The sequence below is a fragment of the Ursus arctos genome, unplaced genomic scaffold, assembly GCF_023065955.2.
Source record: "Ursus arctos isolate Adak ecotype North America unplaced genomic scaffold, UrsArc2.0 scaffold_3, whole genome shotgun sequence".
NCBI classification, from domain to species: domain Eukaryota; kingdom Metazoa; phylum Chordata; class Mammalia; order Carnivora; family Ursidae; genus Ursus; species Ursus arctos.
Window position 1 is genome coordinate 7,038,738 of NW_026622985.1, and position 26,174 is coordinate 7,064,911.

The window sequence follows — 26,174 nt, forward strand, 5'->3', positions numbered from 1 at the left end:
GTTCTGTTGTATGGCTGTGGCCCTCTTCAATCCTCCGTGATGAAAACTGACCACAAATGATTAACGCCCCTGTATCACAGCACCTCGTTTTCAAACTCTGGCCTATCTCTCTTAGAATTAAGGAGTCTGATTGCATATGGAAGAATGTAAACCAATGGGCCCGATCACTCCTCACTTGGACTAGGGATACATTCCCTGAGGGAAGGACATGTTTCCCCACAGAGTTTTCCTACTACCCTGTATTTATGTTGGGGAACTCCTTTCCTTCTGTCTGCATACCTTCTCTTACCTAAAAAGAGGACATTCCTTTCAGCTATCACGTGTTTCTGTAACTTCACAAAGGCTCATGAATCATTCCTCTTAGCGCATCTAGGGTGTTCGTATTGGACGTCCAAACCTCCGTATCATGTTTAATGTTTGCGGGCTGCTGATGGGAGAATGGTCTAAATCACAAATGTTTGCTGAGTATTTAAGGCTGTGTTGGGTTTATTTTGTTGAGAGAACTGCAGGTTCCTCTCCAGAGCGGCAGGCAGCCCCTGGGGGCCCCGTGGTATCATATGCTAAGATAGCGCTATCCCACCAAAGTTCCGACCCACCCTCTCTTCCCTGCAAGTAAACCATGCCCGACTAATGAGTAATATTTAGTATTCGATAAATAAGCCCACAATCGCAACCCCTCCAGAATCAGTCCAACGTGAAACTGATATTTGTACCGACACGCGGAAGGGTTCATTCTTCACAAAGGCGGAACATCGCTGTGGAAGGTATTCAGCAAACCAGTGGAATCACTCAGCAGAGCCTGGGAGAAAAGGTCAAGGCGATAAAATAAATTTGAGGAGAATATGGAAGTACTCATCAAGTCGCACTTGGGATGTCTTGTTGACCTTTATGTGCAAGGCAGCATTGTTTCTAACATTTCAAAGCAATGCTGTTTTTTTAATTTTACATTTATTAAAAAAAAAAAAAGCAGAAGTGTGGCCTTCCATGCCCAGTGTCTGGTGTGAGGTGGAGAAATTTGGACTTTAACCTGACTACTGCCAATTCCTGTATCCTCCTCGGCTTTCTTTAATGAGAGACTGTGGACTCTGGGAAACAAACTGAGGGCTTTAGAGGGGAGGGGGGTGGGGGATTGGGATAGGCCGGTGATGGATAGTAAGGAGGGCACGTATCGCATGGTGCACTGGGTGTTATACACAAGTAATGAATCATGGAACATTACATCAAAAACTAGGGATGTACTGTATGGTGACTAACATAATATAATAAAAAGTATTATTATAAAAAAAAAAAGAAACAGTCCGTGTGTGTTGCATCAGGTGGACGCCCCCTCTGTGGCCCTTTATACAGACACATGGTCACCCCTCTTACCAACTCTATGAAGTAGGGTTTATTGTCCACCATTCCCATTTTACAGACAAGAAAACCCAGGAAAGGAAAGCCAATTATAGATAAACTTTATGGATCATCAGACATAATTAAATGATCATCAACTGAACTGTAAAGAGATGTTTTAGAAATTATAATAGATCCAGGGCACCTGGGTGGCTCAGTGAGTTAAGTGTCTGACTCTTGGTTTCTGCTCAGGTCATGATTTCAGGGTTGTGAGATCGAGCCCCGCCTCGGGCTCCATACTCAGTGCAGAGTCTGCTTGGGATTCTCTCTCCCTCTACCCCTAACCCCCCCTTCTCTCTAAAATAAAGAATTATAGTAGACCCTTAAAAGGAGAGGACCTATGAGCTTGATTACAGGTCTTGGATTTCAGTTCCCTTCTTCCCACTCACACAAGCAAAGCAGAGCAGCCGTCTCAGCTCCCATGTGCACGGGAGTCTGCATTCGACCCCTTTCCATCAACTTACCTTGTAAGATCTGTCCTCATCCCTGCTTCTGGCAGAATCCTCTCCCTCCACCATGTGGCATTCCATTGACAGAAGATTCCATAGCCGTACTGCTGTCAACATATTCTCATATCTTCGGTTGCCTTCATTTTATTATTATTATTATTATTATTAGTTTGCTTTCACAAACGCTGTGGCTATTATACGTTCGTGCAGGGGTGAATATGCAAGTGCTCCTGGAGGGTGATGCCCAGTGTTGCATCTTTGGCTGTTAAAATGCAATGAAGGATCCCAAAAGGACTTCTAAAGGGATTGTAGCCAATTTCTCTCCCATGAGCACTGTATGTGAGTTCCTCTTGCTTTACACATTGCCAACATCTAAAGTAATTAACTAATAAAAGTAATTTTTATTAATTTCTCCCAGACATGTGTGTGCATGCATGTGTGTGCATATGTGTGCGTGTAATGCTGTCCCAGGGTTTTAATTTGCAACTGCAAAAGAATTGTAAATGCAAACTAAATTTGTAATTAAGGGCGAGAAGAGCTGCTTCCTATGTTATTTATCGTGGCAGCTTTGACTACAACCAGCTCTGTGTCCATGCTTCGATGGTTCCCGAACAGCAAGAGCCACGCAAGAAAACTGGAAGGCGGGAGCAGAGTAGTACGTAGACACGGCCATCCAGCACCACTCTTTGTCATCTGTGGTCAGAGGAAGCATGAGATACTGTCAAGAACATCACACATTGTAAAAAAAATTGAGAGTGAAAGGCGAAGCATCATTTTTCTCTCCTGGATGAAAATTCTCCGGGAATATAAGTCACAGCTGGAGGCTGAACAGGAGAGGTAACGGTATTTACCACAAATAAAAAAGGGGAAACACGATGTGTTTTAGATTTCATTTAGCATCTAGATTGATTATTCTGTAACTTGAGTTGTAGCAAATTTCTTAATAACTCCACTGGGGTAGCTGATGAATGGCATAGAGGCAATACATAGAAAGATTAACCGGGGATGAAAATGTTCACAGTTATTATTACATGACAGAAAGTAGGTAACAAACAGGATGTACGAAATGACCCCAATTCTGGGAAAAGATACCCACGTGACTGAAAACACATTAAGGGATTTCTAGAAGCAAACATCACAACAGTTTTGAAAGATAGATGCCATTTCTGAATTGTGGAATTATGTATGATTTTTGTTTGCTTGCTTATGTTTTTATGGCTTTACAGTTCCCTGGGTTGGGCATGTGTAGTTCTGTAATAAGATAAATTGCCTAAAAAAGCCCATGAATGACTGAGTCCAGCAAAGGAGCTTGCCAGCAGCCAAATTCCCTCTCACTCCCAGACTGCATTGAGGGTGTCGGGCAGAGTTTTAGGGTGGGGTAAAAATATGCAGGAAAAAAACACTTGCAGGTATGTAGGGCTGCGTGTGTGTGCGTGCACGAGTGCGCGTGTGCGAAAATGCTAATGACCCTTGAAGGAAGTGAGTTTGGGGGTAATTGGTATTTTGCACTATGTTTTTTCTGTTTTAATAGTTCCCTTCCACCGATTTGATCATCTGTTAGTGCACACGTGCTAGCATACTTTTTTGTTGTTGTTAATAGTTACACAATCTTGGAAATTTCCTGGGCAAGTTGGTCTTAGGAGCATTTCAAAAACCTTCAATACCAACCATAGCCAATGCATCCATCAGAGGGCAACACGAGCCAGTCATTATAATCACCAGAATTATTTAATCAGGTACAGAAGAATCTGGTTAACTTATAGATTAAAAGGGGCAAGGAGCTTTCTGATAGTCAAGCAGGTAAGTTTCACAGTTGAAGGTTATAATAAATTAAAAATCTATTACATGTATAGCAGACAAAAAGATAAATATACAAGATTCTTCACTATATGATTGATTGATTGATTGATTGATTGATTTAACAAATCATGAATATTTAGTATGTGCCAGACACAATTCTAGGCTTTATGATACAGCAAAGAACCCAATAAGTGAAACTCCTGCCTTCTGAGAATTGCATTTCAGTAAGTACAGGTAAACAACAAAATAAATAGGTAAATTACACAGTGCAACAGAGGTGATAAACGCTGTAGAGAAATATAGACCCTAGAAAGACAAACACGAAAGGGGCAAGGGGTTGCAGTTTTAAGCAGAGTAATCAGGAAAGGCTTTATGGAGAAAGTTGTATTTGAGCAAATACTTGAGGGAGGAAAAGAATGATCCAGGTGGATCCTTGGAGTAGAGCAGTGAAGGTAGTGGGAAGAGCATGTGCAAAGGCCCTGAGGTAGGAAGGAACATAGCCAACATATGGCTAGGAGGCAAGGGGAATTTGTAGCAGTAGGCTGTGGAACATTCTGTAGGTTCTTACAGACCATTGGCAAGACTTTGGATCTTGAATCATACAAGAAGACATTTTGCATGGTATTTCACACAGCTGAGAAGAAAAATGCAAAACAAGCTATAGTATTATGAGCTCCATCTTTTGCTAAAATTATACACAAATTGTTGGGATTTTTTATCTTCTTCTCAATGGTGCTTCTGGGGCTTTGAGACCTCACCTTTATGTCACTCCATCTTCTTAGTGGCCAACTTCTGTGTCCACACAACCACTACAAAAAAATGTCAGTCTTCGAAGATTCTTGGCACATGCAAGTGCAGTAACTTTCATCTCTAAATTATTTCAGCATCCTTCTATTAGGTCACAACCTATTTCTTTTCACACACTACCCTGAACCAACCCAGCTCTACGATTTAACCCTCATTATGGTATGTTTGTATGTTAAACACAGGGATGCAATGGAGCTCTGACCTGGCATGGTCTCTAAAGAGGGTGAAGATGACACCATCTACACAGCGAGCAGAAATGAGGCAAGCAGACCGTGTGTGTTGGTATGCAGGGTAGAGAGCTTTGCTGGCATAGAGAGGAAAGGAAGGCAGTGAGCTGGACTTTGGGGTCACGCATCCATCCTCCAGCGGCCGTGGAAATATGAAAAGATGGGTGTCTGTGGATGCCTGATTTTCAAGAGATTCGGGCTTGTTTTGAAAATAGTCAGGGGACATCACTGTGGGGGAGTCACTGGAGAACCAGGACAATGCTGACTTCCCCACAGGTGGGGAAGAGAGAAGGGGAGAAGACAGAAGTTTCCCTTGGGAGGACTGGAAGAACAGCATTCAGGAGGAAGAAACACAAATGTCAAAGTTTCAGAAGTTTCTTGAAAGGATCAGCAACCAGCTTTGTTAAAGCCTGTGAAGCCCTTAGCACAGTGCCTGGCTCATTCTAAGAGTTCGATCGATGTAAACTGGTCCTGTGCAAGGGTTGAGGAGTGCTAACAGCCCCCCTCCAAAGAGGAAAGACTCCGATTTTGGTTTGTTATCAGCTCCACCACGTACTAGATGATGACCTCTTCGAGACTGTCTTCCCGTCAGCAAAACTGAGATCATCACAGCCTTCACTCTTTGGGAATGAATACACTCTATGAAGTAATGCCTAGAAAATAATTCTGCAAAGCAGGATGCATGCCGTGAATATGTAATAACTGTTAGCTATTAGTATTTGTCTAATCAATATCAGCCAGATGTGAAAGAAGCCAACTCTCAGACCTCTGATCCCGATCTTTGATGATCTGGAACAAACGCATGTGCCGTGAAAGGAATGTGGAAGAAAGCAAATGCAGTCCCGTCTCAACAGTAACACTAACTTAGGGAAAGCAGTGTCTACACAAACTCGGTACCAATATGGTATTTAACAAGTAAGATATGTCCCCGGTTTTGAACACTTTAATGAAAGCATTATCGCATATCAGCAGTGCTGGATTCTTCTCAAAAGTGCAATGGGATCACTACCACGGAAGAACAGTTGCGGGCTAAGAAACCAGTGTATCATGCATCCTGGAATGACATCAGATATCCAGTTGGATGACCTTCCCCTCTCCCCTTGCAACTCTCTTAGGAAGAGAAATCAGAGTCTTACTAGCTTTGCAGGAAAGGGTATGTGTTGGGCGCCTGGGGGCTCTGTCTGTTGAGCATCCAAATCTTGATCTCAGGCTAGTGAGTTCAAGCCCTGCATTGGGCTCCACCCCGGACATGATGGAGCCTACTTAAAAAAAGGGGTGGGGGGAACCTGGGTGCTCAGTCGGTTAAGCATCTGCCTTTAGCTCAGGTCGTGATCCCAGGGTCTTGGGATGGAGTCCTGCATCGGGCTCCCTGCTCAGCGGGGAATCTGCTTCTCCCTCTACCCCTCCCTTCTGCTTGTGCTTGCTCTCTCTCTCTCTCTCTCAAATAAATAAATAAAATATTTTTTTAAAAAGGAGGGGTAAGGGGCGCCTGGGTGGCTCAGTCGTTAAGCGTCTGCCTTCGGCTCAGGGCGTGATCCCAGGGTCCTGGGATCGAGCCCCACATCAGGCTCCTCTGCTGGGAGCCTGCTTCTTCCTCTCCCACTCCCCCTGCTTGTGTTCCCTCTCTCACTGGCTGTCTCTCTCTCTGTCAAATAAATAAATAAAATCTTAAAAAAATAATAAAATAAAATAAAAAGGAGGGGTAAGTGTAGGACAAACATTGAGGGCAAGAGACTCTACTAGTTCACTAGCCCTCCACGGCCAAGATCCGCCAGGTGTAGATCAATACTGTGGCCCGCGATCTGCCCCGGGAAAGGAAGATGCTGTAGCTTTCTCTCTTAATTAGCTCCTTCAACTCCATTCATTTGTTCGTTCGTTCATTCATTCATTCATTCATTCATTCAGCAGGTATATTGAGCAGGCTACCCGGCATATAAAACATGGCTCTCCACTTACAGTTTTGCAGCCTTGGTGGGTTGATTACAATATTAAGGTAGAACTGGATGAGGGGAGGCTTTATCGTGGGCAAGAACTCTGAATTCAGTGCTCGCAGCAAGATGCTAGCATCGGCGAGTGGCAGGAGCATTTCAGACCATGACACTGAAGCAGTAACTCAGAGGCTTAGCGAAAGAATGGTCAGTGCTCTTCCTTGGTTTCTCATCCCAAGAGCAGTGCGGAGGGTGGCCGGAGGTAAGGATGTGCATCTCAGCTGGAACTGAACGCCCAGGACCAAGAAATCATAATTGTTAACAATCCTGGTTTCTAATAATCAGGTGCTATTTTGATGGAATATTTTACAGGCGGGTGTAGAAATGTCTAATTGCTTCTATGTTATACTATTCCTTTCTGGGAGTTGCTTAACAGAAAGAACATTCCAAGGGAGCTGACAGGACTATTTATAAGAGGAATTCTAAGCCGGAATTATAACACCGATGCCTATCGAAGTAGGTGGAACAATATTGATTGCTTCTTTTTTTCTCTCTGCTGATATTAGCCTTACTTAGCATGGGCACAATCTTCAGGAGCGACTGCATTTCATCTTGCACTGCTCTTTATACCCACAGACTGAGACAGAGACTCTCAGACGAAACCTTGCGTAGGTCCCATAGATGTCTGCTCTCTCTCAGGGAACACGCAGTTCCCTCGTCACATCAGAAGAACGTGCAGTCTTTTGTAACAGCCAAAATGTACTTCTTGCTTTAAAGGAAATACCTGTCCCATCACCTGCTAGAAGCCCACCCCGGGAAGGGGAGTAGGGGACTGGTCAGCGAAGGGGCCCCTTACCTTCTCCTGCTTCTCATTCCGTGCTTCTGATTCTCTTCCAACAACGGTGCCAACCCTGTGTGCCACCCTCCTGCAAAGTTCTTAGCTTGATTGGTCCTTTGTGCCGACTGGACATCAGGGCTCTCTGGACCTGACAGGTATTTACACCTGGCTCTCTTTCTCCCGAGTGCTGACATGATCTCCCTCGTGGCTCCCTGGCCATGGGTGCCAGAAACCAACAACACACCTGTTGTTTATGTATTATTTTGGTGCATAAATCCACCTCCATCTAATTTATACAGAGAGCATAGACAATCTTCTCTTTCTTACAATCTTGGGGGGAATGTTGAGTTTTCATTAAGTATCATGCTGGCTGTAAGAGTCTCGTTAAGTGCCCTTTACGCTGGAAAGGAGGAATCCTCTCCTGCTACTGTTTCACTGAGAAATTTTTCAAGAATCGGTGGTGGATTTTGCCAAATTTTTTCCGCTCCTCTTGAGATGTCTATATGGTTTTTCTTCCTTTTTTAAGGTGTTTCTATAGTACATTATAGTGATTGCTTCTTTATTGTGGTTAAATTCATATTATGTGCAATTAGCCATTACAAAGTGCCCAATTCGGTGGCGTTTAGCTCATGGACTGTGTTGTAACCCACCACTTCTCTTCACGTCCCTATGATTCATCACCCTGGAAGAATACCCATGCCTCCAAGTAATTACTCCCCGTTCCTTCCTCCCCCCATCCCCTGGCAACCACTAATTAGCTTCCTATCTCCATAGATTTGCCGATTCTAGATATATCATATAAAAGGATTCATATTATGTGACATTTTGTGCTGGATTCTTCCAGTTGGCATACCATTCAATAGTCAAGATAATATCCAAGTTGGAGCATGGATCAGTACCTCATTTTTTATAGCTGAATAATATTCTACGGCATGTATTTACCACAGTTTGCTTGTCCACGCTTCCATTGGTGGACATTGGGTTGTTTCCACCTTTTGGCTCTTGGGAATAATGCTGCAATGAGCATTTGTGTGCAAGTTTCTATGTGGACATTAAAACTTGACATGTGTTCTTATCTCTTGTGGGTACATACCTAGAAGTGGCATTGCTGTGTTATATCGGAGTTCTGTGTTTTTAGAGTCACAGCCAGACTCTCTCCCTCTTGCATCCTGTTAACGTGCTCACAAGCAGTGTATGAAGACTCCCATTTCTCCACATCCTGGCCAATGCTTGTTAATTCCATTATTTATTTTTTTATAATAATTTTTTATTATATTATGTTAGTCACCATAGAGTACATCCCTAATTTTTGATGTAGCGTTCCATGATTCATTACTTGCGTATAACACCCAGTGCACCATGCAATACGTGGCCTCCTTACTACCCATCACCGGCCTATCCCATTCCCCCACCCACCCTCCCCTCTGAAGCCCTCAGTTTGTTTACCAGAGTCCATAGTCTCTCATGCTTCATTCCCCCTTCTGTTTACTCTCCTTTCTTCTTCCCTTTCTTCTCCTACTGATCTTCCTACTTCTTATGTTCCATAAATGAGTGAAACCATATGATAATTGTCTTTCTCTGCTTGACTTATTTCGCTTAGCATTATCTCCTCCAGTTCTGCCCATGTTGTTGCAAATGTTGTGAAATCGTTCTTTTTGATGGCTGAGTAATATTCCATTGTATATATGGACCACAACTTCTTAATCCAGTCATCTGTTGAAGGGCATCTCGGCTCCTTCCACAATTTAGCTATTGTGGACAATGCTGCTATGAACATTGGGATGCATATGGCCCTTCTCTTCACTATGTCTCTATCTTTGGGGTAAATACCCAGTAGTGCAATGGCTGGATCATAGGGTAGCTCAATTTTTAACTTTTTAAGGAACCTCCACACTGTTTTCCAGAGTGGCTGTACCAACTTGAATTCCCACCAACAATGTAGGAGGGATCCCCTTTCTCCACATCCTCTCCAACAATTGTTGTTTCTTGCCTTGTCCATTTTTGTCATTCTAACTGGCGTAAGGTGGTATCTCAGTGTGGTTTTGATTTGAATTTCCCTGATGGCTAATGATTTTGAACATTTTTTCATGTGTCTGTTAGCCATTTGTGTATCTTCCTTGGAAAAGTGTCTGTTCATATCTTCTGCCCATTTTTTGATTTGATTATTTGTTTCCTATGTATTGAGTTTGTGAAGTTCTTTGTAGATCTTGGATACTAATCTTTTATCTGTAGTGTCATTTGCAAATATCTTCTCCCATTCCGTGGGCTGCCTCTTAGTTTCTTTGACTGTTTCCTTGGCTGTGCAGAAGGTTTTCATCTTGATGAAGTCCCACAAGTTCATTTTTTCTTTTATTTCTCTTGCTTTTGGAGATGTGTCATGAAAAAAGTTGCTGTGGCCGATGTCAAAGAGGTTGCAGCCTATGTTCTCCTCTAGGATTTTGATGGATTCCTGTCTCATATCGAGGTCTTTCATCCATTTGGAGTTTATCTTTGTGTATGGTGTGAGAGAGTGGTCAAGTTTCATTCTTTTGCATGTAGCTGTCCAATTTTCCCAGCACCATTTATTGAAGAGACAGTCTTTTTTCCACCGGATGTTTTTTCCTGCTTTATCAAAGATTAGTTGCCCAAAGAGCCGAGGGTCCATTTCTGGGTTCTCTATTCTGTTCCATTGGTCTATGTGTCTGTTTTTGTGCCAATACCATGCTGTCTTTGTAATTCCATTTTTTAAAAAAATTCTAGCCATCCTAGTGTGTGTCAAGTGGCATCGCCTTGTGATTTCAGTTTGCATTTCCTTAATGACCAGTGACGTTGAACCTTCTCCATGTGCTTGTTGGTATTTGTATGCTGTTTACGGACAGATCCATTCAAGGTCATCGTCCATTTTTAAAACTGGATTGTCATTTCATTGAGTTGTAAGAGTTCTTCCAATGTTCTGGGTACCACAGTCTTATCTGACACATGACTTGCAAATATTTTCTTCCATTAGGTAGGTTGTCTTTTTACTTTCTTGATGATGTTCTTTGATGCACAGAAGTTTTGAATTTTAGTGAAATCTATTCTAAACTATGAAGCTTATCTACAATTTTTTTCTTTTGTTGCTTGTCATTTTGGTGTCAAATCTGAGAATCCATTAATAAATCAAGGTCATAAAGAATGATCCCTATGTTTTCCTCTGATAATTTTATAGTTTTATCTTTTATTTGTAGGCCATTTTGAGTTCATCTAGGCCATTCTGGAGATGAAATATGGTCATCACTGTGCCTCACACACAATAAAAGATTAAAAAACACTAGGTTTTATGTTATTATTAGGATACAAAGTTCCAAATTCATACTTTTCAAAGTGAGCAAATAAAAGCCCATAAATTTGAATAGATTTCTTCAAGATCACACACACACAAACCCTATTTTTACTTTTTGACTCCTGCTAGTACAGATGATGGAAAGTTCTGCCAGGATGTCACTCTGCACCCAACCTCGAAATCATGTATCCCCTGTCCTGGCAAATAATTCCCCTGTGAGCAAACAAAAGGGCTCCTTAAGACCCCGGTGGTTCTTCACAGGATGTGGTCAATGTTGCCCCAGAAATATGGATCCCAGGAGGGAGCCCCACAGCCCAGGGCCCATCACTGTCCTGGTGCCTGCCCCCTACCTTTCTTTCAGATGGAGCTTCTCTGGAGGGTCAAGCAGGTTGGACATGAGCAGTAAGGAAAAGACAAGCCCAAAGTGCGACATTATTGGAGGAGGTATGAGGGAGAAAGAATTAAAAATATGGCCTTGCAGAGTTTACAGAAACACACACGTATGCCAACAGATTTCTGGAGGCACCCCAAGGTCTTGAAAGAGACCCATGTCTTTTTTTTTTAAGATTTTTGAAAATTTATTTATTGACACACACACACACACAGAGAGAGCACAAGCAAGGAAAGGGGCAGAGGGGGAGGAAGAAGCAGACTCCCCACTGAGCAGGGAGCCCGATGCAGTACTCGATCCCAGGACCCCAAGAGCATGCGCAGACACTTAGCCGACTGAGCCACCCACCTGCCCGGACACCTGTGCCATTGAGGACACCTGCATCGATCCCCGCCTAAACCTCATCTCTTGGACTCTCAGGCACAGTTCGGGATTGTTCCTTCTCTGGCACCTGGCTGTCTACATTCACGTGTTCTCTCATTCCACCCGGAGGCACTGACCGTCCTTCCAGCAGTTGGTTGAAAACTGTGCCACTGCTCACAGTTTTAGCGGGTGAGCTCCTTAACTCGAGGAATTAAAATACAGAGGAAGCTTAGCAAGGCTATTGATTCGCTTTGAAAATACTGAGCAGACCTCAGGTACATTCAACTGTGTCGGATGCCAGACACACACGGCTACGTAAGAAAAATAAGGTTTTTGTCCTCTTGCAATGTCCAATCAGCGAAGTGGAAAATACGTCAATAATTAACTATACCTATTAATTAATGCTGTGAAATAAAGAAGGCAGGACCTTGTTTAAAGACGGTGGTCAGAGATACAGAGGTAATATTTGTGGATTCCCCACTACAATTCCGGTGAGCTAAATACATTTAAATATCATTCTACCCAAAGCATTAGTGATCGCTAGGTCTGTTGTATAGAAGAAACAGGCTGATGTATTTTGTCCCAAGCAAAAAAAAAAAAAAAGAAAAAGAAAAAAAAAGCTACTGAGTGTTAGGACCGCAGAGGGAAAGGACTTGACTCGAATCATATGGGTCACTTGGAAATGTGATGGGGGTCTGGGGGGTGGCTGCCTGTTTTGCTCACGGCCTCAGTCAGAGTATTTGGCCGTTCAGGCAGCGAGGCCACCCTGCCCGTTCAGAAACAACTCCACGGCTCCCCAGTGAGAGGTGAAAGACGTGAGTGATTGGATGATGGATTTCTCTCCTCTGTCCTGTTTCTCAGCGGCCTGATGAGTACAATTCTTGGGACGCAGAGAGAGACACCCGGTTTTAACAGGATGGGCACGAAGCCCAGTGCAAAGGCCGTGAGCTCGTCAAACACACAAGGGCAGACCGCAGGGTCAGGAATTCTCTGGGGACACTCAAAGTCATTATTCTATGCCATTTTTTCACCAGAAGACATGAAGTTGCTACCTTTTAAAAGCTGGCATCAGATACCAACTCACCGATTCATAGGTTCCCAGCGTGTCACCCCAAACCCACGTCAAGTCCCACGCCCTAGGTCTCAAACACTCAGACTGAGTTCCGACTAACGGGTAGTAAACTCTGAGTCCTAACACACGTGTGGCCCCAAGATTTGGGTGAGAGAACGTCAATCTGAATCAAAGGCTCTGGAAGACGCTCTCTGTTCCAGAAGTGCCAAAATTCCAGGATTTTAAATGTCCCCCGTGATGGTTACAGAGGGAAAGGCAGAGCATATCAAAATATAACCTTATTATTGTCTGAATTTTCTGCCATGAGTCTGCCTTGTGAAATGTTCCTTCTGCTTCTTAGATATTAAAATAATGATTCCCGGCACAAAATAAGTATATATTTTTTAACTATATGGGTGTAGGAGGCAAAAAAAAAAAAAAAAAAACCCTTCCCCAACAATGGCTGTGTCTCAATCCTTAGATCTCGTGAATGGGTTACCATACATGGACATGTAACTATGGAGAAATGATCAGAGATGTCTTGTCTCTGGTTTTGAAGATGAAGAAATGGAACCAGGAGCCAAAGAACACCAACAGCCTCTAGAAGAGAGAAAATACAATGGAACAGACTCCTCCCGTCCACCCCCGCCAGGCTCCAGAACAGAGCCCAGCCCTGCTCCCATCTTGGCGGTAGCCCCCAGAACTCACCTCGGACTTCTGAACTATGGAATCACAAGATAATAAATTTGAATTGCTTAAATCACTAAGGTTGTGGTCATTTCTCAGAGCAGTAATAGGAAACGAACACCACGATGGCATTTCTCTTTTGTGACTAACCACAACCTCGTTTCTCTGTAACTTCCTTGTAACTGTGGGTTTGTTTGTTTTTTTTAAAAAAGATAAGTCCTTTACATCAAAAACTTGGGATGTACTGTATGGTGACTAACATATAATAAAAAATTTTTATTAAAAAAATAACAAATTCAAATAACAAAAAATAAATGTTTAATATCATCAAAAAAATAAAAATAAAAAAAGATAAGTCCATTGATAAAAAATTTCAATTAAGAGCCTTTGTTCTATGTCAGAGGTTCACATCTCACTAATATCTGTGCAAGAACATACCGACTGCAAGCGGAGACAGTGTGAGATAACCAGTTTGCTTGGGGGAGCCCGTGTCCCTGACGGAGGGGCAGAAATCAAGAGGACGAGTAGCGATCTTTGGACGTGGCGGTGAATTCTGGAACGGCATCTGCCGTGGGGTTTTTTCTGGGTAGTTTAGTAGGTGAAACTATGTGAGGAGCACTGATAGCAAGATGCAAAAACAGCTTTGGTGCCAAAAAAGAATAAATTTATGAATATTGGAGGTTTAGGGGACTGGGTTTGGAAATTAGAATATTCACACATAAATTTTCAGAGGTAATGTCAAATACTAACACGAAGATGTTCAACCACATTAATAACATTCTAGTGAAATATTTTTTATTTGGAAAACTTACGTTTTAAATTAACGAGACTCAGGAGTTTGCGATGGTATATGAATGGGGGGATCTAATGTACTCCTGCTGTGAGTTATAAATTGATACCATTTCTCCGCAAAGCAATCAAGCCATATTTTAAAACCATCTCCAAACTAACAAGAAGCAAATCTTTATACAAAGAAGTATCACTTCCAGGAATGTGTCTCAAAGAAATAAACAAAACTCGCAGAGATATATGAGTGTAGATATTCACTATAGTCATTTTTAATAGATTTTATTTTTTTAGATGTGTTAGGTTTATGGAAGAATCGAGAAAATAGTGCAGAGTTCCCATACACCTCACCCTGTTCCTTCCACTGTTCCCATCTTAACTTAGTATTATACATTTGTTTTGCAATTAATGAAGCTCTTTGCAATTAATGAAATTTTTTGCAATTAAGGAAATTGAACTAATGAAAGTCCATACTTTACTTAGATTTTCTGAGTTTTTACCTAATGCCCATTTTCTGCTTCGGAACCCCATGTCAAATCCCATGCTACATTTGGTTGTCACATCTCCTCAGGGTCCTCTTGGCTGTAACATTTTCTCAGACTTTCCTTGTTTTGTGCTTTTCATTCTTCTTCTAATGACCATGACTAGTTTTGAGGAGTAAAATATAGGGTGCCTGGGAGTCTCAGTTGGTGAAACGTCTGCCTTTGGCTCAGGTCATGATCTCAGGGGTCCTGGGATCAAGTCCCACATTGGGCTCCCTGCTCAGTGGGGAGTCTGCTTCTCCCTCTCCCTCTGCCCCTCTCCCCTGCTTGTGCTCTCTCTCTGTCAAATAAATAAATAAATAAAATCTTTTAAAAAATTGAGGAGTAAAATACGTCCGATCATATTCTCATGATGAGACTGGGTGAGGGGCTGTTGGGAAGAAGATCACAGGAGCGGAGGGTCATCTCCTTCATGTCATATCGGGTACGCGGTGTTAATGTGTAATTCAAGACTGTTGATGCACTCTTGGCCACCTGGCACGGGCTCGTTGGTCAGGTTTCTCCACTGCAGTTACTTTTTTCCCTGGTTTCCATCTGGCACGCTTGGAGGGAAGTCCCTCTGTGCAGTCTGCCCTCGGGAGGAGATAACTGTGCTCCCCTCTTTGACGATCCAGGGTCTACATGAGGATTTGGAATTCTTCTGCATGGAAGCGTCATCTCTCCTCCTCTGTTTATGAATGTATTCACTCATCTGTTTACATCAGTGTGGACTCAAATATGTTTATTTCATACTTTGAGTTATAATCCAAAAGTATTTCATATATTTTGATGCCAAAATTGTTCCAATTTTGGATGCTGAGAGCACTATCAGTGAGTTTCTGGACTCGTTTGACATACTCCCAACAGTGTGAATGTGGGTACGTGTGCACACACGTGTGTGCAGTGTGAGTATGTGGGTGCGCATGTGGGTGGGTGTGCACGTAAGTTTGCATGTGAATGTGTGTGCGTGCGTGTATATCAACGTGTGTGTGGTGTGTGTATGCATGTGTGGGGGTGTGGATGGTCTGTGTGCATGTGTGTGTGTGCATGTGTGTGGGTGTGGCTGGTCTGTGTGCATACATGTATGTGCATGCATGTGAGTGTGGACGGTCTGTGTGCATACGTGTGTGTGCATGTGGTCTGTTTGTGCATGCATGTGGATGGTTGTGTGCTTGTGTGTGTGTGTGCATGCATTGGGTGTGAATGGTTGTGTGCATGTGCATGTGTGTGCATGCATGTGGTGTGGATGGTCTGTGTGCATGTGTGTGTGTGTGCATGCATGTGGTGTGGATGGTCTGTGTGCACATGTGCGTGTGTGCATGCATGTGGTGTGGGCAGTCTGTGTGCATGTGTGTGTGTGCATGCATGTGGTGTGGATGGTCTGTGTGCACATGTGTGTGTGTGTGCATGCATGTGGTGTGGACGGTCTGTGCGCACATGTGTGTGTGTGTGCATGCATTTGAAGACTCCCTTTCTTTCTAGCACTACAAGGTGCTCCAGGCTCATCTTGTATGTTTCCTTCACAAACCGGTCACTTCTCCAAGGACGCCTGATTCCTTTTATTGGTGAGTGATACTAAATCAAGATTTGAGTCCTATGTGTCCTTCTTGTTAAGGGGCTGTTTCTCCTTTTACACCCCCTCACCGGCCAGAGCAAAAAAACGCACGTTTATAAACCACACGTCTCTAAATGTCCTTCTATGCAACCGTCTGTACCTAGAGGAAGGTACACACACCTCCACACGGGCTTTCCCTAACCTTAATCCATGACTACACAGATCACTCTAGCTTCCTCCAGTTGCTTCTCTGCAAACTCCTACCCCAGAAAAAAGAGCCCTGGCTCTACCCTCAGCCATCCATTTACTGGATTGTTCCATTTAGGCACATGTGTGGCAGCTGGTCTCAGCACAGTTAACCCACACCCCCATGATAGTAATGCTATCGACTGGAGTACTACCCGGACACGTGCTTCCTTCTGCACTAGTCTCACAGACTCCATTCGCTGCCAACGTCACTCACATCTTACAGCACTTATCCCCAAAGCCCTCCCCTGAGATCCTTTCACACATCTGTAACTCAATTAGATCCACTTCTCCCTGCCTGCTTTCCTCCTTGGGTCCCCAACTTCCTACGTGTTTTTTTTTGTTTGTTTTTAATCTTCATCCATTAAGGTTCACTCTTTATGCCAAAAAGTTCTGTGGTTTTTGTCAAATACCTATTATCTCTACATTTTCACATAGAATGGTTTTGCTTCCCCCCAAATTCCCCTGCATTCCCCGTATTTATTCCTCCTCCTCCTCCTGGACCCTCGAAATCAGTAAGCATTTTACTGCATCCACTGTTTTGTCTTTCCCGGGATATTCTATAACTGGAATCATCCCATGTGTATCTCTCTTACACTTTCTCTTAGCAATTGTTTCCTCCATGGCTTTTTATGGCTTCACAGTTCATGTCTTCTTATTGCTGAATAATAATGCTCCACTGTATAAATGTACAAAGTTTGTTTACCCTTTCAGCTACTGAAGCGCATCTTGGGAGCTTCTAGATTTGGCAATCATAGCTAACTGCTGTAAACATTTGTACAGGTTTTTGTGCGAATACAAATTTTCGAATCAACTCATTAGGATCGAGTAGCCAATCAATTGGCTCCATATCCTCACCAGCATTGGGTGCTGTCCGTGTTTTGCCCTTTAGTAATTCTAATAGGATATGCAGGTATCCCACTTACAATTCCTTGACAGCAAATGATGATGAGAATATCTACATATGCTAATCTGCCATATGTACATCTGCTTTGCTGAGGTCCCCGATGTTGCCCATTTTTTAAGTGGGTATTTTTCCCCCTCATTGTTGAGTTTCCACAGTTCCTTGTATATTTTGGAAACGTGGCCTTTGCAGATAAATATGTTATAAATATTTTCTCCAGGTCTGTAGCCTGTGTTTTGATCTCTCAACAGTGTCTTGCAAAGAGCAGGCTTTTTAAATTTTAGTATAGTCTAGTTCATTATTGCTTTCCTTCATCTGCCATGCTTTGGGGATTGTATGTAAAAACTCATTGCCAAAACCAAGGTCATGTAGAATTTCTACTGCTTTTGTCCTAAAAGTTTTACAGTATTGTCTTTTTTTTTCTAATTTAGGTCTATGGCCATTCTGAGTTAACTTCTGTGGGGTATGAAGTCTGACTATAGATAGATAGTATTTCTTCATATGGGCACCCAGTTTCCCCAGCACCAGCTGTTGAAATGTCTATTTTACACTATTGAATTACCTTGTTTCTTTCTCAAAGATCAGTTGAAGATATTTGTGTGGGTGTATTTCTAGGTTCTCTCTGGATTCGTTGATTTATGTGTCTTTAGTTTCCACCAATACCAAGCTATCTTGATTACCGTAGCTTTATTCCAACTCTTGTCAGTCCTCCAACTGGGTTCTGGCTCAGTATTACGTTGGCTCTCTGGGGCTTTTCATCATAGAGATATTAGAATTAATTTGTCGATACCTACATAATAGCTTGCTGAGGTTTGGATGGGGCTGTGTTCGATATCTAGATAACGTTGAGAAGAATTGGCATCTTATCAGTAGGGAACTTTCCAATCTGTGAGCACAGAACATCTCTCCATTTATTTAGATCTTCTTTGATTTCTTTCCTCAGAGTTTTAGGACTTCCCTTAGGTAAGTCCTGTGCGTATTCATCGAAGCTATTTAAATTGTCTGTTGATTCCAGATTGTGCATGAGATCTGAGTCCGGCCGCTTGCTCTCTTCAGACTGCATTTTATCTTGTCTTTTAGTCTTGCAGTGTCCTGTTGAAACCCAGATGTGATGCATCAGGAAATAAGAAGATAAATTAAAAAATAAATAGGTAGATCTTTAATGTGAAGTTTACATTAATCTGACTATGAATGGAGCTGTGTTTAATGTTTGCGGAAGCTGTACGTGACAGAGGCATCCATTTCCTTGAGTATCCTTCTTGAGATCTCCCTGTTATCTCCGGGTTTCCTTAAAAATTCCTTCTGAAATAGGGTCTGAGTCTTGCGGCCCTCCCAGCCCTGACCAAGGTTATTCTACTGGAACCAGCTGAGGGGGTGGCAGGACGTCAGGGTGGGGGCGTTCTACTTCCTGCTAATTAAACCTCAGTCTTTAGCGCAGCTGGGTTCCTCAATGGTGATCAGAAATGCTTCTCACCTCTTTCACCCACCTTAGGTGAGAGTTGGGAAATTTCTCTTCCCCCAGGTCAGAAAAAGGCCAGGAGAAGTCCTCCCCCAAGAGCGTGGTTTTCCTTATGGAGAAAGCTCTGGAAATATTCAGAAATGTTTACATATCCCCTCCCCGGCCCTTCCACTGGAAATAGGAGGGTTTTTCTAGGCTCTTCACCATGAAAGCTTCTGGGGTCCCCAGAAGAAGAAGTAGGACAAGTGTGGGGCCTCTCAGAGACCTATAGTCTGCCTCTAGTGAGAGGTCGGAGACATCCTAAAATGTATGTGTTCCTGCCAATCCTGGGCTTCAGCATCTGCCTGCAAAGACCATCACAGATGTGGTTCTCTGCATTTGCCTGGCTTTCCACATTGTGGGATGATGGTTTGCCCTGGCACCTCACTTCTCCAATGGCTCAAGAGATGATTTTTAGGTTGTTCTCTTTTTTAAATTTTATTTATTTATTTATTTATTTATTTATTTATTTATTTTTGCTGTAGGAACAGGGACAACTTCTAAGCTTCTCACATGTGGGAGCTGAAACTGGATGTTCCCACAGTCTTATCTTAATAGCCACCATTAGAAAGAATCCAAGATAGAATTCACTGGAGCGCTGGGGAGTCTCTAAATGGCATAGAACTCCCATGATCTACTTGGTAATATGTCATTCAACTAATATTTACGTTCGGGCAAAAAAAAAAAAAAAAAACAAAAACAAAAACAAAAAAAAACGTAGGAATTAGCTAATCCCCCAAATCCTCAAAATGTGATTTGGTTTCCAGTAGCCCATGGTATTTGGAGGCCTGAATGTTCACCTGAAAGTCCACAAAGTGTAAATGGTAATAAGGAACACACTTAGCCCAGTGTCTGCTACTCAGTTTAATATATGTTATCATTTTGTCTTCAGTTCTGTTCCTAAAGAAAGGCAAAATGGGGACACCTGGGTGGCTCAGTCGGTTAAGCATCCGCCTTCGGCTCAGGTCATGATTCCAGGGTCCTGGGATTGAGCCCCTCGTCAGACTCCCTGCTTAGCAGGGAGTCTGCTTCTCCTTCTTCCCCTCCTCCTGCTCACGTTTTCTCTCTCAAATAAATAAAATCTTTAAAAAATATGTAAATAAACTGTTGCCTCTTGCTTCCTGCTTTGCGAGGTTGGGGCCCAGATGCTGCAGTCACCTTCTTGCTTCCCAGCTGCTGTTAAGGTCTGCCAAGAGAAGTTGCTTGAAGGGACCGCCAGGCTGGGGGACAAGTGACAGGCTTCTTCCTGTTGTGTCCCCTTGTCCATGCTGCATCCTCACGACAATACACCTTCGCTTCAGCCATGGCTGCTTCTCCAGAGGGGTAGGGTTGCAGGCTCTGGGCTCAGAGATGAAGCACCAGCTTGACCAGGCTGCCAGCCTCAGAACCCTGGGCTGCAGTCTGAGGCACCCCAACCCCCACACCGTCCTGTAGATGCCACCTCCCTGATACCTGAGTGTCCACTCTCCACCTGCTCATGGTCAACACATTCTACCCTGTTAACAAGTAATTTTTTAAAGATTTTATTAAAATTCCGTTCTGTGTGTGTGAGTAACTGGAAGGGTTTCTGCCTTTTGACTGATAGATCAATATATTGATAAACACATTTGATTGTACAAAATGAGTAAACATCTATACAATTACAAGAATATCTGTAACAGAGACAAAGGATAGCTGGATGAGCTTACATGTAACAGTGTCGAGAGCCCCAAGAAATCAGGTCACAAGGAAATAACCCACCCGTGTACCCCACACTGTTACTATTGCCAATAAGAGCAATATTACGGTACCAAAAAATACCTTTGGGGCGCCTGGGTGGCTCAGTCGGTGAAGCATCGGCCTTCGGCTCAGGTCATGATCTCAGAGTCCTGGGATCGAGTCCCACATCAGGTTCCCTGCTCAGCAGGGAGTCTGCTTCTCCCTCTGCCCTCTGCCGCTCCCCCTGCTTGTGCTCTCTAGCTCTTTCTGTCAAATAAATAAATAAAATCTTTTAAAAAAATACATTAAAGAATATTAAAAAAAAAAGGGCACCTGGGTGGCTCAGTCGGTTGAGTGTTTGCCTCTTGATTTTGGCTCAGGTCATGATTTCAGGGTCCTGGGATCGAGCCCCATGTGGGGCTCTGCACTCAGCAGGGAGTCTGACTCTCCCTCTCCCTCTGCCCCTCCCCTCACTCTTTCTCTTTCTAATAAATAAATAAGTAAATCTTTAAAAAAAAAAGAATAGAAAAAAATGTTTAAGCCCAAAAGTATTAAAACGAAGTAGCAAAATTTTCGATAATGGTAATTGGTGATGGCTTAATGACGTATCTTCCAGCACAACGCCTGGTTTGTAAATGGAAATATCTCTCAGACAAGCTGTCTGGCATAGATGTCAAGAGCCCAAGAAAGTGTTCAGAACCAGTAATATCACTCCTGGGAATATAGGATAACAGTGTTTTACCAAAAATTAAAAAAAAAAAAAAAAAGGAAAGCAAGCCTATAAGAATAAAAATAATTGTTTTCTATGGTATTGTGTGTTAATGAAAAATTGGGAGTCAGGCAAATCTCCAGAACTAGGATACTATTTAATTATACAAAGGGAATTGTGGTTTATTGGCCCAATAGCCTACGATGTAGCTGTTAATGATTTTAAAGACGATGTATTAACATGAGAAAAGAATCTTATTAGGATAAAGTAACCGAAGGAGGGCACCTGGGTGGCTCGGTTGGTTAAGCCACCCACTCGTGGACTCTTGGTTTCTGCTCAGGTTGTGATCTCAGGGTCCTGAGTTCAAGCTCCACCCCCCTCCTCCCCCCACCGCCCCCCACTGACCTCCATGTTCAGCAGGGAGTCTGCTTATCCCTCTCCCTTTCCCCCTCCCCTGGTCACTCACTCTCTCTCTCTCAAATAAATAAATAAAATCTTTAAGAAAAAATAAAGCCACCAAGGAGCGTACAAAATGGAACTTCGCTGTGAGTATAAATACACAGGAGAAAAAAGAGAGAAGAAAGTGAAAACACAACAGAAGGGATTATGAAGTGAATTTTGTCTTAAAAGCTGAAATTATGGGGCACCTGCGGGGCTCAGTCGGTAAGCATCTGCCTTTCGCTCAGATCATGATCCCAGGGTCCTGGGATCGAGTCCCGCATCGGGCTCCCTGCTTGGCGGGGAGCCTGCTTCTCCTACTCCCTCTGCAGCTCCCCCTGCTTGTGCTCTCTCTCTCTCTCAAAATCTTTTTTTAAAAAAGCTGGAAGTATATTGTCTTTAATATTGATGTAATACATTAAATATGTCAGAACTTCAATATTTTTAAAGCTCTGTTTTCCTCAAGGGATTTTGCAAGTGTTAATGTCAGTGAGTGATACATTTTGAATTGGAAAGATTGTGTACAACCTTGACTGTTAGCCTCAATCTTGTAGAAACTACTGACCAAAGGGAGGATTTTTGTTTGTTGGAAAGAGGAGAGGAGGGGCGCCTGGGTGGCACAGCGGTTAAGCGTCTGCCTTCGGCTCAGGGCGTGATCCCGGCGTTATGGGATCGAGCCCCACATCAGGCTCCTCCGCTATGAGCCTGCTTCTTCCTCTCCCACTCCCCCTGCTTGTGTTCCCTCTCTCGCTGGTTGTCTCTATCTCTGTCAAATAAATAAATAAAATCTTAAAAAAAAAAAAAAAAAAAGAAAGAAAGAGGAGAGGAAATGCTCTGCCAAGAGTCACCGAAATAAATGGTGGCTTTCAGCACCTGTAGTCACTGAGAAATTTAGCCCTGTTTATCAAATACATAACATTTTCAAAAGTCCAATGCAGCCCTGAAAATATTAGTTCAATGTCAGTTTTATATAATCTCTAGTGTATCATTTGTTCCAGTGACTAAAGATGAACTTAAACACGGTATTTTTGGAAGATTCACTGAAAGAATCAGGCCATCAAATCATGGATGCTGTTTTGCGCTGCTGAGCGGGAATGCAAGGAAGTAAATGCCGACGAGAAATTTGGCATAACTCCGTAAGAGAACCAGAGAGATCTGCTTTCTGGATTCTGTTTATGCACTGACCCCACTGTGCTCCGGGTCTGGTTTCACTTGTGTCTGTATCTCCAGCTGTAAAATGCATAGACCATGAATGCAGATCTTGCAACAACAGTGGCTGTTCTGAATTGTATCCAGTCGTGGAGTAACTGTTACTAACGAGGTGGCAATGTCCGGCACAATTCACCGGGGGCATTTCATATTAAAGATGAAATGGTGACATCGTTTATCTAAACTTTGCAGCTAAGGAAGCTGAGATGTGGGGAAGGAAAGAAGACAGAAGGAAAGAGGACAGATCGCAAAAGATTATGCCAAAAAGAAATGTGTCTGGGCTCGGATGCTACCTTAACATGCGATGGGTTCTGTCTCAAAGCAGCGGGAAAGCTTAGCGTTCGTGCTGGATCGTGTGACTGCTCAGACGACTTGCTTCTTCTCCTTGGGGATGGCGTGACTTTGGGGGCTTGGCCACCTGAATCGCTCTGCCCAGTGAAATAATATGGGTAGTTACATGAAGCAAATGCAGACAGGAGCTCTAAGAGACATCGAGTGAGACAGGTCTTCACTCCCTGCTCTACGGGACAAGGAGGGTCCCGGATCAGGGCTGCGTGTTGGGTGAGGGTCCCAGAACAGAAATGCAGGAGAGCTGCAGCTGACCAGCTTTACATCCAACGTAAGAGTGAAAACCAGACACAATCCTGACACTCATGGAGTCTTTATGCATCTCAGCGTGTGCTGAACCATTAAAACGATTTTAAGAAAGACACACAAAGACACATATTTATAGAGCATGATGCAACAAAATGAAACGAGAGATCAAATCTAAATCTCAAAGCACTGTTTTGTGAAATCATTATGTTCGAAACTGGTTTGGAAAAAAAACCTAAAAGCATAAGAACTACAGCACATTTTACTCTTAGGTATCTTACCGATTATAGCCTAAGCAGCCTGACATTTTCTAGTGATAGTTGATTCTAGCTATTCACACACACACACAGACACACGCCCCGTATTTACAGAGCTTTGTTCGTTTTCTGCAGATGTAGCTAGTTAAGAATAAATTTCCGGTGTCTTCTGCACCTACTTGGTTACAAAGAGCACTGTGTAGGGAGTCAAATTCATCCAGAAATGTTGGCGAAGCTTCAGTGAACGAAATGGATCACCAGAACTATAAATCAGAGAGACATCCCATCTTTGCTTCCCCCACCCCCAGGTGCCTCAGAAGGACACCACCCTGTGCGTTGGGACAAGAGGACCGGCTGCTGTCCCGCTCAGGCTACTGCCACAGAGAAAGCCCTGGATGCTATTTGTTCAAAGCCTGTTTGAAACGTCTGTCTTGCAACCTCCCCATGCCGACCCTCAAATGTTTTCAGAATGTTTCCAGATCTTTGTCTTGGAATCATAACATTTTATTTATGTGAAAGAAACTCTATTAGAACCATTTGGACTGAAGCCAGAGTTAATCAAAGAGTCTGTCTAAATGATTTGCATTTCTAAACAGCACGCATGCATTTTAATGCACTTAAATAAGAGAATAATCTGCCGGGCTACTTTCTGAGTTTGACATAATGCATGGCAAACAGTTACAGCATTTAGAGGCACCCACGATAAGGCACACGGTTAAATGACAACATTTTTATGCACTGTGAGATCAATTTACTTGAAAACAGCTTTTTGTTTAATATTTAAAAGAACAGAAGGCCAAGCATCTTTATATTATAGCAGATCCCCCTCATGAGGCCGCGCGGCAGAAACTCCTCCCGGCTCCATTTCAGGAAAGCAGGGCTTCTAGAAAACTAGCTAGTTTGCTCACGGAGATACAAGACTCCAGCAACCGTGTGCACCTCTCCCCTGACGTTGGGTATTCGGGCTCAGGAACAGACTCATAGTGACTTCTAGAAACACTCCGTGACTCCAGGCTACGCTTTTGATGCACCGGCCATGCTCTTGTGATTCGGTCTCCATCTGGATTCCTTCCACCTTTGCCTTGATTCCGTATTGTCTCTATATTTTCTCTTAATTGCCTTGCGTGGAAGTAAAGGAATGTAGGATGTCTGATTTGCTTTCCTTAGAAAATAAACAGTAGCTTAGACAAGGTTTCTGGACTTGGTGACCCAGCCTGCGCTTGGGCGGGAACAGATCCAAAGCCCTTCTGAGTGTGAGCTCTGGAGAACACGGCCTGCAGCCCTCAGGGGGTTTGCTCCTGACTCCTGAGAGACCACCGGACACTGACTCCCCGGGGGTGGCCTGCCCAGGGTGCCAGGGGCAAAGTTCACCTCCGTGGCCCTGCTCACAGGCTAACAAGCTTGGTCACCTACTTTCTTCTCGAATCTGTGACTGTTCGGAGAGCTCCAACAATTAACCTTTTCCTTTCTTAAAGAAGCGAGCAAAATCCTCTTCCAGAGAAAGTGATATGATTTGCTGACATCTCACAAGGGCGATTCTCGTAATTAGACAACAATGCACTTCCTTAGAACTAGCGAAGTCAACCACGGAAACAGGGGTGTAAATTGTCTCCCCCCCAGAGCTGCATCCCCCACCCTGCTCCCTGGACTCCCCACCGGCCCCCTGGGCTGGGCTGTGGGCAGCCCACAGGCCTCCTCCTGCCTCCACCAAATCTCCATGCTTGTCTTGGGTCAGGAAGCTTGGCTCTTTATGGCATAAAGCCAGGTCTCTGATGTGCACGTTTAATTGCCTTTAATCGTGTCCCTTCAAGAGACAGCAAAGCTGGAAGGCCTGCCAAGCTGGCCTGTGGCCAGGACGTGCTTTGCCTTCTCCCAGTCTTTGCCAAGCTCTGATATGCCAGCAGGTGAAATGTGGACACGGGATGCCTGCCCCTGCCCACCCTCCCCCTTACTCCTCAAACAAAGGTTTTGTTCCCCTAGCAAGACCAGTGAGACCTGAGTTCTGCAAACCTCAGCCCTGGGCAAAAATGTAGGGTCAGCTGCCTCGTCGTACCCAATTACAACAGCTCTGAGCCCCGTCTACTGCATCAGCACATGCGCTGTCTGTTCGTCGGGTCTCCGCCATCAACAAGTCTGAGAGTTGCTTCCCAGTGATGCTGCCCCAGAGCTCCCACTGGGTGATTGACTTGCTCTGGGTCCACACCTGCAAACATGCTAACACGGAGACCAAGCACTTGGGAGCTTTTATAGGAATTTCACAGACTAATACATTTTGTGGACATTGACTAATCAATCATTAAGGCTTATAGTATTTCGTTTTTTTTTTTTTATTGTTTCTAGCCTTAAAAAAAATAAAAATAGGGGCACCCGGGTGACTCAGTGGGTTGAGCATCTGACTCTTGGTTATGGGTCACGTCATGATCTCAGGGTCATGAGATTGAGCCCCACGTTGGGCTCCATGCTCAGCATGGAGTCTGCTTGAGATTCTCTCTCCCTCTCCCTCCTGCGCTCTCTCTCTCTCTCTC